Source organism: Macrobrachium nipponense, chromosome 4 (assembly GCF_015104395.2).
Source record: "Macrobrachium nipponense isolate FS-2020 chromosome 4, ASM1510439v2, whole genome shotgun sequence".
Classification (NCBI taxonomy): Eukaryota; Metazoa; Arthropoda; class Malacostraca; order Decapoda; family Palaemonidae; genus Macrobrachium; species Macrobrachium nipponense.
Genome location: NC_061100.1, coordinates 131,973,153 through 131,991,298, shown reverse-complemented (window position 1 = coordinate 131,991,298; position 18,146 = coordinate 131,973,153). Strand labels below are relative to the sequence as shown.

Below are 18,146 nucleotides of genomic sequence, written 5' to 3'. Positions count from 1 at the left end.
TTGAATATGTTTTCACGGTGGACTAACAGTTGGGTTTGTGTACTTTTTCCGGGTACGAAACCATGTTGTCCTTTATTAAACAAATTATTTTTTATTAAAATGTTTCATAATATTTTTCTTCATTACCCTTTCATACACTTTCATAATATGTGATGTTAGACTCACAGGCCTATAATTACTTGCCTCTAGTCTTGATCCACTTTTGAAAGTAGGGGTAATATATGCTAATTGTGCTCATCATATATCTTGCCTGTATCTACACTTTGTCTTAATAATATTGCAAGTGGCTTTGCGATAGAATGAACTACTTTCTTTAACAAAATAGCAGGAATTCCATCAGGCCCTGCAGCAGCTCCATTTTTAATTTCATTAATAGCCTGCACAATATCAGCTCATTAATATCTATGTCAGCTAAATATTCACTATTTTCATCCCTCACTTCTATATCATTATCTTCATTTATCTATTCTAGGGGTGAATTCTCTCTTATATGTTCTGCCAGCGTTATGTTGCCAAATTTCCTTTTTTTCATTCGTTAATCTCCCCTTCAATTCTCAGAGGGCCTATTTCTATTCTTCTTTTATTCATCTTCTTCGCTATGAGTATAATAGTTTGGGGTTTTGCTTGATATTTAATAGGGTTTTTTCTTCCAAGTCCCGTTTTTCATTTTCTTTTGATTGTATAATTCTTTTGCTCTGCATTTTCTATCTTACTTTTTAGTTTCTATAACTTTCCATGCATTTTTTTCTTTTGCAAGACCTTTTTTCCACTTTCTGATTTTCTGGAACAAGATCCTTCTGTCTCTTGGTATGCATGAATGATGTTTACTTTTCTTCTTCGGTATATATTTTTCCACTATTATCTCCAATATTTATATAATATCTCCGTATTTACCCTTATGTCATTCACTTACGAAAATGTTATCCCAATCTTTGTTTAATTCTTCATAATTTTCTGACATTTTATATTTTTTACTGTAGAAGTTGTATTTGTTTCCTTATCCTTCCCACTTTTTCATTTTCTTGCTTATCTCTATTTTCACTTGCTTTGGAATGAACTGTTAATTCTATGACATTATGGTCTGAAATACTCGCATTATAAACTATTATTTCTTTAACATAATTCATCTCGTTCACAAATACTAGGTCTAAAGTATTTTCCTTTCTTGTTGGCAGGTGATTATTTGTTGAATGTTGTATTCTAGTAGCATATCTAATAGCTTTTCAAATTGCCTCTTATCTTCTGCACTACTATTACTCTCTTTTTTATATGTATAAGTACAACCACAATCTCCTATTCGTTTTTCTTTCCATTATACGAAAGAAAGTGAAGTCACCAGATAGGAGAATAGTCAGTCCTTGTGATTTCTACATATATCATCCAATTTTTCAATTATTAAGTCAAACTCTTTAGTATTAGGAGGTCTATATATTACTATGTTCATCAATTTTTCAGATTCAAATTCTACCGCTATTAGTTCACATTCTGAGTTACTATATTTCTCATATATTTTTCCTTGTTTTTTGTCTTTCCCATATATTGGCGGTTCCCCCTTGATTCCTATTTTTCTATATCTGATCTATAAGTTTGGAACCCTTTTATTTGATCATCATTCCCAGTCTCTTGGGAATACCAGGTTTCACTTATATTCATTATATCTATTTTCTTTTCATTTTGGGTTAGTTCTTCTAAGTACTCTATTTTTCTTTTTGAGTTACTCGTAACTAAACCCTGCGCATTCATCACTATGATGGTTTGCGTGTTTTCTCCTTCATTTAATACTGATAGTAATAAGGATTTTCCCATGTCTCTTTCCTGTTCTGGTATGTTGTTCTTTTTTTCATTTCCAGAAATTCTGACATTAAAAAATCCAACTTTTCCATAATATTTGATCTTCCTTCATCATAATTATTAATTTTGTGTGTCTGAATCTGCAATCTCTCCGTTTCTGCAATATCCTCTTGCATAATAAATACAGTTATTATCTCTTGAGTAGAATTTCGGAGCTGATGCTTTGAAATTTTTTGCTGACACCTCTGCATATCTCATTGGTGGTTTGCTTTTCTCTTTTACCTGATATTCTTGATTTCTCTCTTTATTTGTTTCTTTCTTATTTTGGATTTTATTACTTGGTTGGTTATTTATTTGATTATGATTCATGGCTACAGGGTGCATATATTTGCATTTTTTGTCGAACTTACATCCTTTTCCTTCTTTTAGGTTTTTACATATTTTTGGATGCAGATCTCTGCAATCATCCCCATATACCATCTAAGTATGCACATTTACCATATATTTCATAGTTTTGACATATCTTAGGATGTTTGTAGTAAACATCTTTCTCCAAATCTGCAATTCCCTCTTTTCAAAAGGTTGCAGATTTTGTCTTTCTTGTCTATTTTTTCCTCTTTCCCGTCATTGTATAGATCTGGGTAGAGCCTCTTCGGGATTTGCTTTTCTGTTGTCATATCGTAATTTATTTCTTCGTAGGTATGCTGCTTTATTGCCTCATATGTAGTATCAATGAGTATCTCTGCATCCATACTTTTATCTTGTTCTTTGTTTTCCTTATTTTTTTCTGTCATTTCATTTTTGTTTACTTTTCTTCCGTTTTCCTCTTCTTCTTTTTTTCTTCTTCTTCTTCTTTCTCTTCTCTTCTTCATCCTCAACTATTTGTACATTCAATCTTGATTTAATAACATTGTCTATCCATGATAGACATGTTGAACAAAAAATTCTTGTATCTTTTCTCAAATCTTGTATTACCTCAGCACACTGTGGATGGGTCGGAATGTTGCATGCAGCACATTTTCTGATTAGGTTTTGTGGATTGACTATGCTATACCAAACCTTACACAGTTTGCATGCTTTTGGCATTCTTTTTCCTAATGCATCAATTAGTATATTCACAAGATTCACCTTATTCATTTTCTTTGTCGGAATATGTTGGTTTATGTATATTTTCTTTATGAGTCTCTTGACCACTTGGATTTTATTTGGAACTTCTTCAATTATTTTCATGATGTTTTCATTAGATTTGTTCCAGTTTGAAGGATTATATCCTTCTAATATATCTATGAATGCTTTTGTATCTTTTTGGTTAGGACTGTTGCTGATTTCATAGATGAGAAATGCCAGTTCCCTTCCTGCTACCTCATCGTATTGCGAATCTGCTAAACACGCCAAATTAAAAGAGTGAAATGGATAGATTATTGTATTTCTTTAAAATACTATCACATACGAATTTTGAAATTAGTTATATTATTAATATTATTATTATGTGAAAATATTAATAAACATATACTCATGTATCATAGAAATTCTCTCATCTCAGTAAAAGAGAGAGAGAGAGAGTTATTCGTACTATTTGAAAGAGTGAAATAGAAAGGTTATTGTCATATTTCTTTAAAATACTATCACATATGATTTTTGTAATTGCAGTTATCTTATTATTATTTGAAAATATTAATAAACATATTGTACATACATGTACCATAAAAATCTCTCATCTCAGTAAAGAGAGAGAGAGAGAACACACTCCCTCCCCTCCTGTCACATTACTTGATATATCTGACAGCTGTTGGACCTCAGTTTGGTACCTGGAGTTTGAAAGAAAGATGCGTGAAGACTGAGATTTCCTTCATTCTTACATAATTTTTTAATTTATAAACTAAAATTTTACTACTTCACTTTAGTATTTTCTTTAAGGAATTGATATTATTGCTGTTTACATTAATATTGATATTTAAAATTAGTAAATCATTTATTTATTATACAAAAAACATACATCTCTGTAAGTGAGAGAGAGAGAGTTATCCTTATTTTGAAAGAGTGAAATGGAAAGATTATTGTAGTATTTCTGTAAAAAAACTATCACATATGATTTTTGTAATTACAGTTATTATATTATCATTTGAAAATATTAATAAACATATTATACATACATGTACTATAAAAATCTCAAATCTCAGTAGAGAGAGAGAGAGAGAGAGAGAGAGAGAGAGGAGAGAGAGAGAGAGAGAGCATACTCCCCTCCCATCACATTACTTTATATATTTGACAGCTGTTGGGCCTCAGTTTGGTACCTGGAGTTCGAAAGAAAGATGCATGAAATCTGGGATTTCCTTCATTCTTACATAATTTTTTAATTTATAAACTAAAATCTTACTAATTCACTATAGTATTTTCTTTAATAAATTGATTGCTCTTTACATTTACATTATTTGAAAATTAGTCAAGCATTTATTTATCATACAGAAAACATAAATCTCTGTAAGAAAGAAAGAAATAATTATTATTGTTATTATGTGATATCATTTAATCTTATTAAACTTACTAATACAGTATTGATCAATATTAATATTTTAAAATTAGTAAATCATTTTTGTATCATAAAAGTCATGTTGCAAAATTATGTACCTGCCAACACGTTTCCTTTGACGTTCATAACTGTGTGCATAGTACTGTGCCTATAATTTATGTATACGTATTAATACTATTTTCTGGTGTAGTAAGAAGATTTTGAAATTATATTTACTGTACAGGTATGTATTTTACGATTGTACTACTGTAGAGAGCACATCTAAAATATGTGGGTAGTTTAGAACGACAGGATAATTAACCCTTTACTGCCGACTGGACGTATTTTACGTCGACATTTTTTGTCTCTCGTGTGCCGACTGGACGGATTTTACGTCGACTTACAAAAGTTTTTTTTTAAATTCGCGGAAAAATACTTATAGGCCTACCAGCCTAAAACTTTTGAATCACGCGCCTTGGGGGATGCTGGGAGTTCACGGATCAAGGTGTTGTTTTGTTTACAATCATTACGCAGGCGCGCAAGCGTGAATTTCTTTTTTGCCGCACTAAAAAGTATCTGTGACACATCTCTGAAATTATTTCGTCACTTTGACATAATTTTTGTACCATTGTAAATTAGCCGTTACATGAAGTATTACATATGAAAATGTGTGCATTTTTATGTAGAATACAACAATAAAATACTCATAATTGTAGCTTTTGTCAGTTTTGAGATATTTTCATATAAATAACGATAATTGCCAAAATTTCAACCTTCAGTCAACTTTGACTCTACCGAAATGGTCAAAAAACGCAATTGTAAGCTAAAACGCTTATATTCTAGTAATATTCAAGCATTTACCTTCATTTTGCTACAAATTGGAAGTCTCTAGCATAATATTTCGATTTATGGTGAATTTATTAAAAAAAATAATATTTTCTTTACGTCCGCGGGTAACTCTTCCGAAAAAATCATACGTGTAATTGTGGTAATGTTTGCACCATTTTAAATTAGCCATTACATAAAGTTTTATATATGAAAATGTGCGCAATTTCATGTAGAAAACAAAAAAATAATTGAAGGTTGTAGCTTTTCTCATTTTTGAAATATTTGCATATAAATCACGATATATAGAAAAAAAAACCACGTTCGGTCAAATTTGACTCTACTGAATTGGTCGAAAAACGCAATTGTAAGCTAAAACTCTTACAGTCTAGTAATATTCAGTCATTTATCTTCATCTTGAAACAAATTTGAAGTCTCTAGCAAAATATTTAGATTTATGGTGAATTTAAAAAAAAATCTTTCCTTCCCTCCGCGCGCGGATTCTCCGCCACAAATCTCCGAAATGCGTACGTCCCATTCTCGGAATATTTGCTCCGTTTCATATTAGGCATTTCATATAGTTTTATATATGAAAATGTGCGCAATTTCATGTAGAATAAAACGAAAAATATTTGAAGGTTGTAGCTTTTCTTATTTCCGAAATAATTGCATATAAAAAATATATATATAAAAAAATTCGACATTCGGTCAAATTTAACTCGTCAGATATGGTCGAAAACTGCAATTGTAAGCTAATACTCTTACAGTATAGTAATATTCAATCATTTGTCTTCATTATGAAACAAATTGGAAGTCTCTAGGACAATATTTAGATTTATGGTGAATTTTTGAAAAAAATATTTGTTTACGTCCGCGCGTTACGAATTCATGCATTATTTTGTGATAATATTTTCTCTGTGTTACTTTTATCGTTTTACAATGTGTTATATACCAAAATGATTGTAATTTAGTATACATTACAACGGAAAAAAAGTAACTTATTACCTTTAACCGTTTTGCGCACAGCGCGATTTGAATACAATTATATATGAAATTTCGTTTTTGCGCTATCATATATCGCATTATTTATATATGATAATGATAATTTTTTTCATTTCTGATGGTTGCATACTAAACTTCAGCCAATGACAAAAAAAGGAAGCCAAAAATGGACTCTTAATCTTGAAAACTAAGCGCGCTGTGATTTTTGAAAAAAATATTTTTTCCGCTTCCGCGCTCACTCTGAAACACCTCCGGCACACGGGAGACAATTTTTTTTTTACCGCTTCGGCGTTTAAGGGTTAAGTACCTCCAAACAGAAAGCCAGATTTGTTATGTTCATATTTTCGTGATTATATACAAATACGTACATTCATGATAAAAAAATTATTTAGTACAGTAAGTTCTTGGTTTACATTGTATGTTGGTTAGTCCTTGCCATCTCCCATAATTTTATTAAAAATTCTTCTAACGTCTCTCTCTCTCTCTCTGTCAGTATGTATACATTATACATACAGTGGTACCTCGACATACGAGATTAATCCGTTCTGAGGCGGACTTCGTAACCTGAGCTTTTTGTATCTTGAACCACATTTTACATGTAAATTGTCTACTTCGTTCCAAGCCCTACAAAAACACCCCAGTAAATTTTATAATAAAGCTAAATTGACCAATAAACAATGAAATACAAAAATTTGGACCATTCAATACCTAACTTAATACGTACTACTAATATGTACCTGTAAATAAAGTGTATTACTGTATATGGTATACAAGAAATACTGTACGTACATATGTATGTATGTAGTAAAATGTGGAACCTTACCTTTCGAGTGAGGCTATCTCCGAAAGTGGTGATAGAGGAGGACAAATGGCAGAAAATTTGTTTCATAACTTAACGAAACACATTAAAAATGTCAGGAAACATAAACTAAACTTTACGAAACACATTAACAAAACCGTAACACTTAACTTTACAAAAACTTAAAATTAAATTTTTTTTATTTTTTTTTATTTTTACATTTTTTTTTTACTTTTTTATAATTAATTTTTTTTTTTTTTTATACAAAATTTCAATTTCTTCACCACTTTCAACTTTGTTTTTTTGTAGTATTGGATCTTCCTTTTTGCTTACTCCTACTAAAGGCCCCTCTTTAAAAAATAACTATCCAAGGAAGATTTCTTCTGCCTACTTTTCACAATGTTCCTGAAACGACTCAGGCAAACGTCATCGAACTGCGCAAGCATACGACCTGTGTAAGCCTTTTCGGGGTGTTTCTTTTCTACAAATGATTGCACCGAGTGCAACGATCTTGTCAAGATCTGGTTGCAAAACAGTTTCAGGATCGTCAACTGTTTCTGAATCTGCACCAGCTTCGCCCATGTCGAATCCCTCGAAGTCTCAGGCGGATAAGGCATCAGGCCAGAGTTTCCTCCACGAAGAATTCAAGGTTCGCCTCGAAACCTCCTGCCAAGCTTGATCGATGAGTCGGATGCATATCACAACATTGAAATACTCCTTCCAAAATTCACGCAAGGTGAGGTTTGTGGTATCGGTGATGTTGAAACACCTCTTGAAAAGATGTTTCATATACAGCTTCTTGAAGTTCGATATCACTTGCTGGTCCATGGCTTGGAGGAGAGGGGTGGTGTTAGGCGGAAGATAAAGAACCTTGATAAAAGAATACTTCGCTAGGATATCTTCCTCAAGGCCAGGAGGGTGAGCAGGGGCATTGTCCAACACCAGCAGACATTTCATAGGGAGGCAATTCTCTTCCAAGAATTTCTTCACTGTCGGGCCGAACAGATTTACCCACTCGGTGAACAAGTCTTGTTACCCAGGCTTTCGCATTAGCCCTCAACATCACTGGAAGTTTCTCCTTTAGCACTTTGTGGGCCTTGAAGGCTCGAGGAGTCTCCGAATGATACACAAGTAGGGGCTTCACCTTGCAATCCCCACTGGCGTTGGAACAAAGTGCGAGTGTAAGCCTGTCTTTCATAGGCTTATGCCCGGGTAGCTTCTTCTCTTCCTCCATGATGTACATCCGATGAGGCATTTTTTTCCAAAAAAGGCCAGTCTCATCACAGTTGAAGACTTGCTGAGAACTGTAGTCTTTGTTGATCGTCATCTCGTCGAACGTCTTAATAAAGGCTTCGGCTGCTTTCGTGTCCGAGCTGGCAGCCTCCCCATGCCGAACCATCGAATGGATGCCAGTCCGTTTACGGAATTTTTCAAACCACCCATGAGAAGCCTTGAATTCTGGGGTTGGCGTCGATGTCCCTTCTCCTCCGTTGTCTTTGGCCTGGGCAATCAAATTGCCGAAAATAGCGCTGGCCTTGTGGCAGATTGCCATCTCGGTTATCGTAACGCCAGCGATTTCTTTGTCTTTTATCCAGACAAGAAGCAGCCTTTCCATCTCGTCGTGCACGTGGCTCCTCTTGCTAGACAAAATAGTCATGCCCTTGGAAGGTGTAGCTGCTTTGATGGCTTCCTTCTGCTTAAAGATGGTGCCTATCATCGACGGATTTCGGCCATATTCCTTAGCGATCACACTCAATTGCATGCCAGCTTCATACTTCTTGATAATCTCCATCTTTGTCTCCAAAGAAAGCATCCTCTTCTTTTCGTGAACTTTAACTTTCTTGGGACCCATGACTATACTGTACATAATTAAGTTGTGTAGTACATATACATATGTACTAAAGTTCTCACACAACACGATAAAGTAGTACAACAACGAAATCAGTAACGAATTTACGTTAATATACGAAATCGTATAGAACGAATGAATTTGGCGTGCGTATAGAAAAGATGCTGATACCGAGTGGCCGAAAAAGCCCGCCGCTACGTAGATGCATGATGGGAGAGATGCTGACCAATAGGAAAGCAGGATCTTATGGCGGTGACTAGCATCAGGAACCAATGGGAGAGCGGGAGGATGGTGGCGAGTCTACTCAGTTGGCGGCACGCGAGTTTTAAAATCATCGGTGGTCCGGGCGAATCTCAGGACTTTACAACAACAACCTTTCGTATCCTGAACTATTTTCGTATGTAGAGCCAAAAAAATGATATTGTTATGATACAATAAAGTTTTATACATACTTACCTGGCAGATATATACATAGCTATTACTCCGTCGTCCGACAGAAATTCGAATTTCGCGGCACACGCGGCAGGTAGGTCAGGTGATCTACCCCCCCCCCCGCCGCTGGGTTGCGGCGGGAATAGGAAACCATACCCGTTTCTAATTCATATTTTTTCTTCCAGCTGTCTCCTGAGGGGAGGCTGGGTGGGCCATTTAATTGTATATATCTGCCAGGTAAGTATGTATAAAACTTTATTGTATCATAACAATATCATTTTTATACATTCAACTTACCTGTCAGATATATACATAGCTGATTCACACCATTGGTGGAGGGTAAAAGACAGCTATTACTGAATAGACAGGTAAACAACATACGTTGTAGGTAATAAATAAATAAAACCTTGGTTTCCTATGTGTTTAGACGAAGGGTCGGGACGAATTCCTAGCTATTGCTAGTAGTCTGCTTCGTCTCAAGAGCCTCAGCGAGGATGTGACCTATGGCTAAGAGTTCTTGTAGATCTGTCAATGGGGTCTTATCCACTTACTTGACAGAATCTAGTGGTCATTTGTCAATGGGGTCTCATCCACTTACATGACAATACACCAATGCCTATTGGCATAATTTAAGGAGCACAACACCGATCCCGATCACCTGATCCTAACACGAGGGTTGTGCTTAATTTGAAAAGAGCTATCCCCAAAAACTCATTTCAAATAACCCCAGAAATAATAACTTATGTTAAAATTAAAAAAAAAAATTTTAATTCACTAGTTAAGGATCAGTGTCGGCTCCCTATCCCAGCAACGCATCCGTGGACATGTATAACAAAGAGAGAAGGATCTCTCATAGGCCCACTTGATCTCCTTCGTGCAAAGAGAAGTCAACACAGAGTTGCATCTCCCGTTATTACAGCTAATATGACTCTCACGACATATTGTTATGGAAAGAACAAGAATTGTTAAAAGCTCACACTTCAAGCGCTTTTAATTCTTAGCTGTTTGAAGGAAACATCAAGTTACTCAAGAAGAAGTGCTTTAGAGATTCCACTCTTCCAAAGAAGACCAGGGCTTTCTTTGCAACAGATCTCTTCTGGATGAAGCCCAGAGCCGGCTTGGCCTGGCTGCGCCTGGCTGGCGCCTCGCGCCTGCCTGGCGCCTCGCCCTGGCTGGCGCCTCGCGCCTGCCTGGCGCCTCACTCGTGTCTGGCTAGAGCCTGGCGCCTCGCCCCTGACTGGCGCCTCGCGCCTGGCTGGAGCCTCGCGCCTGGCTGGAGCCTCGCGCCTGGCTGGAGCCTGGCGCCTGCCTGGCGTCTCGCGCCTGGCTGGCGCCTGCCTGGCGTCTCGCGCCTGGCTGGCGCCTCGCGTCTGGCTGGTGCTTCGCTTGCCTGGCGCCTCGCGCCTGGCTGGCTCCTCGCGCCTGGCTGACTTCTCCCCACTTGCTGGAGATTCGAGCTTGTTAAGAGTCTCGATGAAAACTGGCGATGTCCACCTCGGACACTTTATTTGCCTGATTTATTCGCCTCTAGCGCATCTGCGCCAGATTGGAGGCCTACTCCTTCTCCTCATCAGACAATGACAGTGTTTATTTGGACTGTCTTGCTCTGGCGTCTTTACGCCTGTTTGGCATTTGGCGCCTGATTGGCGCTACTTTGTCCGAAAGTCTGAACATCCACAATCGTTTATCAGGAGAAAGGAAAAGGGTGGAAGAAATTCTTTCACTTTGAGCTTATGGCCTCTGCAACAAGGGGAGGTAATTTTAGTCGGCTACATCCAGTAGACGATAGGAAATCTAATAGTCCGAGAGACCAGTCTTCCTCCGAGGAGGATCATACTTGATACTTCAGTTGCTAACGAGCACTCTTCCTACATGTTGACGAGTTCTCTCGTTGCAAAATCTTCCCTATCCTTGCACGAAGGCAGGGAAAGAGCCTGTAAGTTTAAGGAGACTCTGAGCTGAAATTGGGAGGATTCCCAATTTCCAGCTCTTTAAATATATCTCTTCGAACCTTCTGGGAAGTAGTTTTTAGCCCTCATCGTATTCCAAAGACTCTGTCAGCAAACGTTTAAACCTTATCTTCTTTTGTAGATACCAACGTAAATACATTGCCTGGACAACGAATCCTTTATCTGAAAGCGTTGATCCAGGAATAAATGGTTATAGTTCTTTTGCCAAACATACCATGCTGGCAGGAACCCATTGCCGAGTCTTTCTAGAATTTGATTCCAGATTCCAAGCCCAAAATCTCACTCGTACTTTTGGTCGATTAGTACCAAGAGAAACATTGATGAGGAGCAGTTCCATCTTGTCAGAACACGGAATCTGAGGCCCAAATAGGATCCCATTGTAACTATAAGATCTCCAAGTCTTGTCGTATAGAGGTATTGTGTAAGATCCCAACGATCTTAATGGTCTGCTATCTCCAATTCCCTTTATAGAGACAGAGTATAGCCTTTTACTGCGTTCTTTGATAGCAGATATATACAAAGGTAATTCTTCCCTCTGAAAGGGAAGAAAAAACCGCTATGTGGTTCACAGAGGTATCGGAGGAGGACAGTTTCCTTATTCCCTCAAGCACGATCTGCAGTAATTATATATCTTATCCATGACTACTGTCATTTACCTTGAAACATCCTCTCATTCATGTCCAATTCTGGTCAGTCTGCACGCAGACAGACTCAGAGTGGAGAGGTTGTTAAGGTCCATTTAAAATAGATGCTGAAAGAATATTCAGACTGTCTGGAAAAAGACTTCCAAAAACCTGCTGTGAGAAGAACGTGACCTCTGAGAATCCAACCTCTCTAAGTCTAAAATGAGGCATAACATATATCCTCTCTTTCTTTGACGCCCTTTGTCTTAACATTCTGTAAAGAGTTTATCTTTTAGGGGAAAAAGAGGAACTAAAATTTTTATTCCCCATTTCTATAACATAAAGATGGCGTATATTGCTACCTCTCTCTTATTCTTTCTTCCTGTCCTCGTGCCTGGGCAACGAGAGAATGGAAAAATAAATTCTATCATCGTTATTCTGCAAAACAAATTATTATTATCCTATTCTCCTACTAACTGATCCAGGATCGAGGAGAATCATTCAAGATTCCTATCCTAGGACATCAGGCCGTAATGTACGGTTCAGATACTTGAAAGCGCTCTCACCCCAATACTGAGAGCTCCTACGAGTCTTTTCCAGTACCAAAACATTACAAGGTCTCCCTTGTTATATGTTTACATAGGAGTAGGATAATATACCATCCTGTTAATAACAATGAAAGAGGAGAAAGAGGAGCTGCATGGTTCAAGGGACTAGCCGAAACGTGCAATAAAAAAGGGGTTGCCAAGGTCTTTCTAAAACCTGCACCCAGATTAACTTATGAGTCCGATATATTTTCTATCACTTGTCTCATAAGGTTGAGGAAAGCGAGAGACCTCTAAAGATATCAGTTCTCTTCACCATGTAAAGGTCTATAAAGCAGAAGAACCCACTTATCCTGACACGTACTACGTTCGCCTGTGTGATATCTAGAATAATTGTCAGTAGAGGGTTGATCTGGCAAAGAGTTTCTCCCAAAACAACTCCTCTTGCCAGGAAAGAAGTCGCTCACGCGACCACTATATTACCTGACATGAGAAGTCTGTTCTTGTTAGAGACTTCCGCAATTTCAGTTAATCCTGACAAGGGCCACGGCCGCCTGTGCAACAACTTGTGTCCCTGTCAGGAAAAAACTGATCTTGTGTCAGTTCTCAAAGAGGAAACTCTTGGAAAGTCTATCTCCAAATACTGAGAAATTGGAGATCCTGATGTCTTGCGCCTGGCTGGCGCCTCGCGCCTGGCTGGCGCTCGCGCCTGGTTGGCGCCTATCGCCTGGTTAAAGCCTGGCGCTCGCGCCTGGTTGGCGCCTATCGCCTGGTTAAAGCCTGGCTGGAGCCTTTATGGCCTATTACTTGCAACCTTGGTCAGGAAATCTCGATATCAAAATAAGAAGAGGTGCTGTAAGAATCCTATAATTCTACAGTACTTCCATAGTTGGATGTTTCTTCTCAATTTTCTTCTAATTCGAGTATATCGGAAGGGGAATTATTCTTTCCTCGGTTAATTCTTCCGTATACCCCCCCCTTTTTTTTCCTGAACGAGAAGGAACCACTCCAGTGCGAGGGAACTGAGTAACTTCCCAGCTCTATGTAGGAAAGCATAATTTGCTCTAAGGTATATCTATTAACTAATTATTTTCTAGTTAGAGCCAGGCGTCTGGCTGGGCGCTTTATGATTCCTTATGGCATGGTTTGAGGAAAAGGAAGCAGTCTACAGGAAGACCTGTTCGTCTTCTTCTTGCTAAGAGATCTATGAAGAAGACTTCTCGCAGGTTCTCACAACTCTTTGCAATAAATGTTAGACATACTTTAACAGTTATTATCGTCGATCGAGGTTCTCACGGACTCGTAAATTCTTGCATTGCTTTCATTTAATAACTCGCTCAAACGAGAAATATTTTGGATGGTGCTCTAGGCTTATTGCACCAAGCTGGCGCAATTTGCGCCAGGGTGGCGCAACTTGCGCCAGGCTGGCGCATCTGCGCCAGGCTGGCGCCTCCTACCTAAATTATCTTTTAATGGTTATGGGTGCCAGAAGACATCTGTGGTCTTTATGGTACCCGACAATTCCACTTTTCATATGTTAATTCCGTTCTTATTATGAAAATCTTTTATATACGTAGTATAATCCATTCAGGGAAACCATTTCCCACTAAAAGAATGTTTCCCATCCGACTCATACAACTTCTGCGCAATATCGGATTCTAAATACGGTTGTGTCCTTTCTCGAAAGACTTAACCATACCGTAGTCTTGAAGTGAATCTCTATTACATCTCTCTTCTCACTAAGTATGTATTCTAATAAGCCATGCTTTCGTAAGTATGAGTGCATTAAATAATATCATGTTCTGCTGCATTAGAATCCTTTAATCATGTTACCTACGGTAAACAGCATTGAAAGGTTGTAATATCCTTCTTATTGAAAGATTCCTAACAAAAGGCAGACAATATTTTATTTATGATAGCTTCAGTATTCCCTCAATCCGAGGCTAAGACCACGAATGTAGGGAAGAGATACAGTTAGTTATCCCATTCCGCAGGAGAGAGAGCTGTAATCGACCTCTCACGACTGAGAACAAGATGGTACTGCGACTGCGTTGGTCTTCAAAGCGAAAGCAGTCTGGCTTTCCCTTTCCAGAGTGCCAAGTTACTCCATTAAATAAATTGGAATCTTATAAATTATTATCGAACTTCAGGAAGTTTTTATATAAGCATAATTAAGCTAACGAGACTTCGACAAGTCTAGAAACTAAACATGGTGTCGTCTAAAACAATTCTTTTAAACCTATTCCTTCCTAGGAAAGTCCTAGAAGGGTACTGGTAATTCATGGAAACCTCTTCTAACACGAAGAAAAATGTTCTATCCTACTCTCAATCCACCAATAAAGATATGCTTCTCCGATCACTTCTCGAAGACACGATAGCATCATATAACTCATACTCTAGCGTAATAGAATCCTCTATAATACTGTTACATTAAGGTAAACCGTATAATTTAGGAAATTTTGTAAGGATTTCACTTGACCATTATAGCATAAATTTCGGTATGTGTCTATGCCTTGCCATACCGTAGTCCTAAGGCGATTTGTCCTAAGCATGGTAGGAGCTAGAAGCTTAAAAAGTCATACATATATGCTTATCACTAACGAGATCCATATAATTCATTCGATTGACAAACAATCTAAATCGTTCTCATCATAATAGATTTATATCTAAAAATGCACCGATGGGGAATTTTATGTTGAAATAACAATTTCATACCCCCATGGGATAGCGCTCTCGTCTAGTTGCGAAAAAAAAAATGTTCGCAACAACGACTTTATCACAAATGTTATGAATGATCTCTAATGTTAGAAGGCGCTAAATCGTCGCCCTGATTCCGAAAGGTGGATCGAATTAATGTCATCTCATTTTGAATAATTCTACCAGAAGGCATTATAGGGGGATCTTCGCCAATTTCATTCATTTGAAGTTCTTCTATCCATCGAGGAACCGTAGGCATAAAAAGGGAGAAACACTGTTTTAGGATGCCTTTCCAATGGCTATCCCTGGCAGTCTGGGACGCTCTACAGAACCTGCCGAGGGGACGCCTGACCGGTGGGGATTCTCTGAAACCTCCTTACGGTTTTCGACATTCCTTCCTCCTCTGGGCTTGTGAGCTTGGAAGAGGTCTAGACCTGAGAGCGAGACAGAGCCGATCAGACGCACCCTCCATGTAATGGGGGAACACTATATTCACTTCTTACGTTCTAAGAGTTCGCATTTGAACTATATCCAAAGTCTACAATTTGCAAATATGATATTGTAGATTCTGCGGAGTAAGAAGGTGATGAGGATGCAACAACTACTAGTACTGTTACTACTATAATTGCTCGTTAACACAAGAGCTAATAAAGCTTCTAAAGGATAGTTACTTTTCTGACTTCCCCAACTAGGAAGAAAGATATACATTCCCTAACCATCAAACTCAAAACTTATTTGTATTAATGTAAAAATATAGTAATTCCTTTCATGTAAATATGACGTAATTCAGTTTCATGAAAGTGGATGAGTGTCTACCGAAAACTTCGGTAGTTACACGTCACTAATCTTCTAAATTTTCGAAGTTAATTTCATCAAAAAATTCTAAAAGTTAACAAAAGCGTATGCCGAACCAAAGATCCATTACTTCCCTGTAAAAGTTAGCCCAGACGATCGATGGCGATGAAACACGAAAATCCATCAGGAAGAACTGCAAACGTTGTTTACATTCCAAGCGACAGAAAAAATATGAATTAGAAAACGGGTATGGTTCCTATTCCCGCCACCCAGCGGCGGGGGGGTAGATCACCTGACCTACCTGTCGCGTGTGCCGCGAAATTCGAATTTCTGTCGGACGACGGAGTAATAGCTACGTATATATCTGACAGGTAAGTTGAATGTATAAAAAATCTTTGTATTTGTTTTCATAACTTTAATTTTTCGTAAGTTGAGCCTTTCATATGTCGAGGTAGTACCACTGTATAGTGCTTTAAAGAGAAAACAGCAAAATATCTATAACATAACAATTTTTTAATCAATTTGTATTTTTCATAGCTAACAAACCTGAGGTCTTAACAATAGGATAAATCTTAGCACCAGCTGGAAACTGGTTAAAACAATCAAAGATTGTATAGTAAGGAATCTGAGATCTGGCAACCCCTGTGTGTACGAATTTCTTACGTAGGTAACTTAAAAGTTCCAGGTTTCAGTATTATAGCTCTCTCTCTCTCTCTCTCTCTCTCTCTCTCTCTTAAAATTAAAAATAATAATTCCATGAATAAATTAGTTTCTCGTAGCAACTAAATTATTTTCCTAAATAATTCTACCAGTAATAAGCATCATCAACTGATTCTCAGAGCGTAAACAAAAGACAAAAATACAATGATTAGGTACTGTATTTTGCTGTATTTATACATTATTATTGCAGTGCAGCACTGTAATTAGTACAGTAAATAATTCTTTATCATTAATGTACTATTCATTCATGAAATATGTATATACCGTATATACTTGTGTAACATGCAATTTTGCATATCATGCAACATCCAAATTTTCACCCTTAAAAAATGATTTTATCACGTATCTCACATATCATGAGAGTTAAATCTAAGAGACCAAATAACAATAGGCTAAACTCTTTCCCTCCTCTTTAGCTATTCCATTTTTTAGTTAGGCTAACCCCTTTTCCTCCATCTCTTTATCTATCCTATATTCTAGTCAAGTTTAAAAAAGTAAAAGAGAATAGAATGCCAAAAGTAACATTAGTAATGATATGCTTGTTTTGAAAACGCATGCAGCCAGAAACAGCTGATTTGCTATGAACAACCGAATGCGATATAACAACAGCCTTCTTGCTTGCATTTCAACCATTGTACGATAGTAAAAAATTACCTTAATTCTGTTACAGATGGGGAACCCGTTTTTTTTTAAGGAAGAATAGGAGTGATATAATTTTTAATATTTACTATTGTCCTTACTTCGCTCTTGGAGAAAAGATAGGTCAAGGGCCATATACAGGCGGTCCCCGGGTTTACGAACGGGTGGCCGCTTACGACGTTCGAGGTTACAAACGCTTTTTCTTAAATATTAATTGAAAAATCCGCCCTGGGTTACGACGCTTGTTCCGAGGTTACGACGCTGACGCTTCCGACGCTCCAAGTTTACAACGCTTTTAAAAAACACAAACTATGATAAGAATCCTTTATAGTTTAGCACAGTTTCTCTCTCTCTCTCTCTCTCTCTCTCTCTCTCTCTCTCTCTCTTCTCTCTCTCTCTCTCTGTATTTTCTGATGAAAATAATCACTAATTAGTGATGATTTGATGTTTATTTTCATGACTAAATACATTTCATAAAATATAAAATTAATCAGACTGCGATCATGAAGCCAACAAATACATATGTATTTTTTAGAATTATTCTTCTGTTTTAATATTACATTACAATGTTTCATTATAGCTGTCAGTAACTAGGTATCTCCATAAAATAATAATTCTCTCTCTCTCTCTCTCTCTCTCTCTCTCTCTCCTCCTACTCTCTCTCTCCTCTCTCCTCTCTCTCTCTCTCTACTACAAAGATGATGTTTTTTTGTATGATAAAGAAATGATTTACTATTTTCAATATTATATTTAATTTATCAGCAATAATATCAATTCAATAAAGAAAAATAACCAATAGTGAATTAGTAAGATTTTAGCTTATATTTAAAAAATTATGAAGAATGAAGGGAAATCCCAGTCTTCTCTGTAACCTTTTCCTCAGATGCAGGTACTAAAACTGTCAGATATATCAAGTTCTGTGGACAGCCGAGGGGGAAGAGTTGGGGGAA

The 18,146-nt window shown here is 37.2% G+C and overlaps 1 protein-coding gene across 1 annotated transcript in view; it reads right to left on the bottom strand.

Moving 5' to 3' along the window:
• The window catches only part of LOC135211178 (actin-related protein 10-like), a gene marked incomplete in the record, with an annotated part of 143,199 nt that overhangs the window by 16,198 nt on the left and 108,855 nt on the right, over nucleotides 1–18,146 (bottom strand).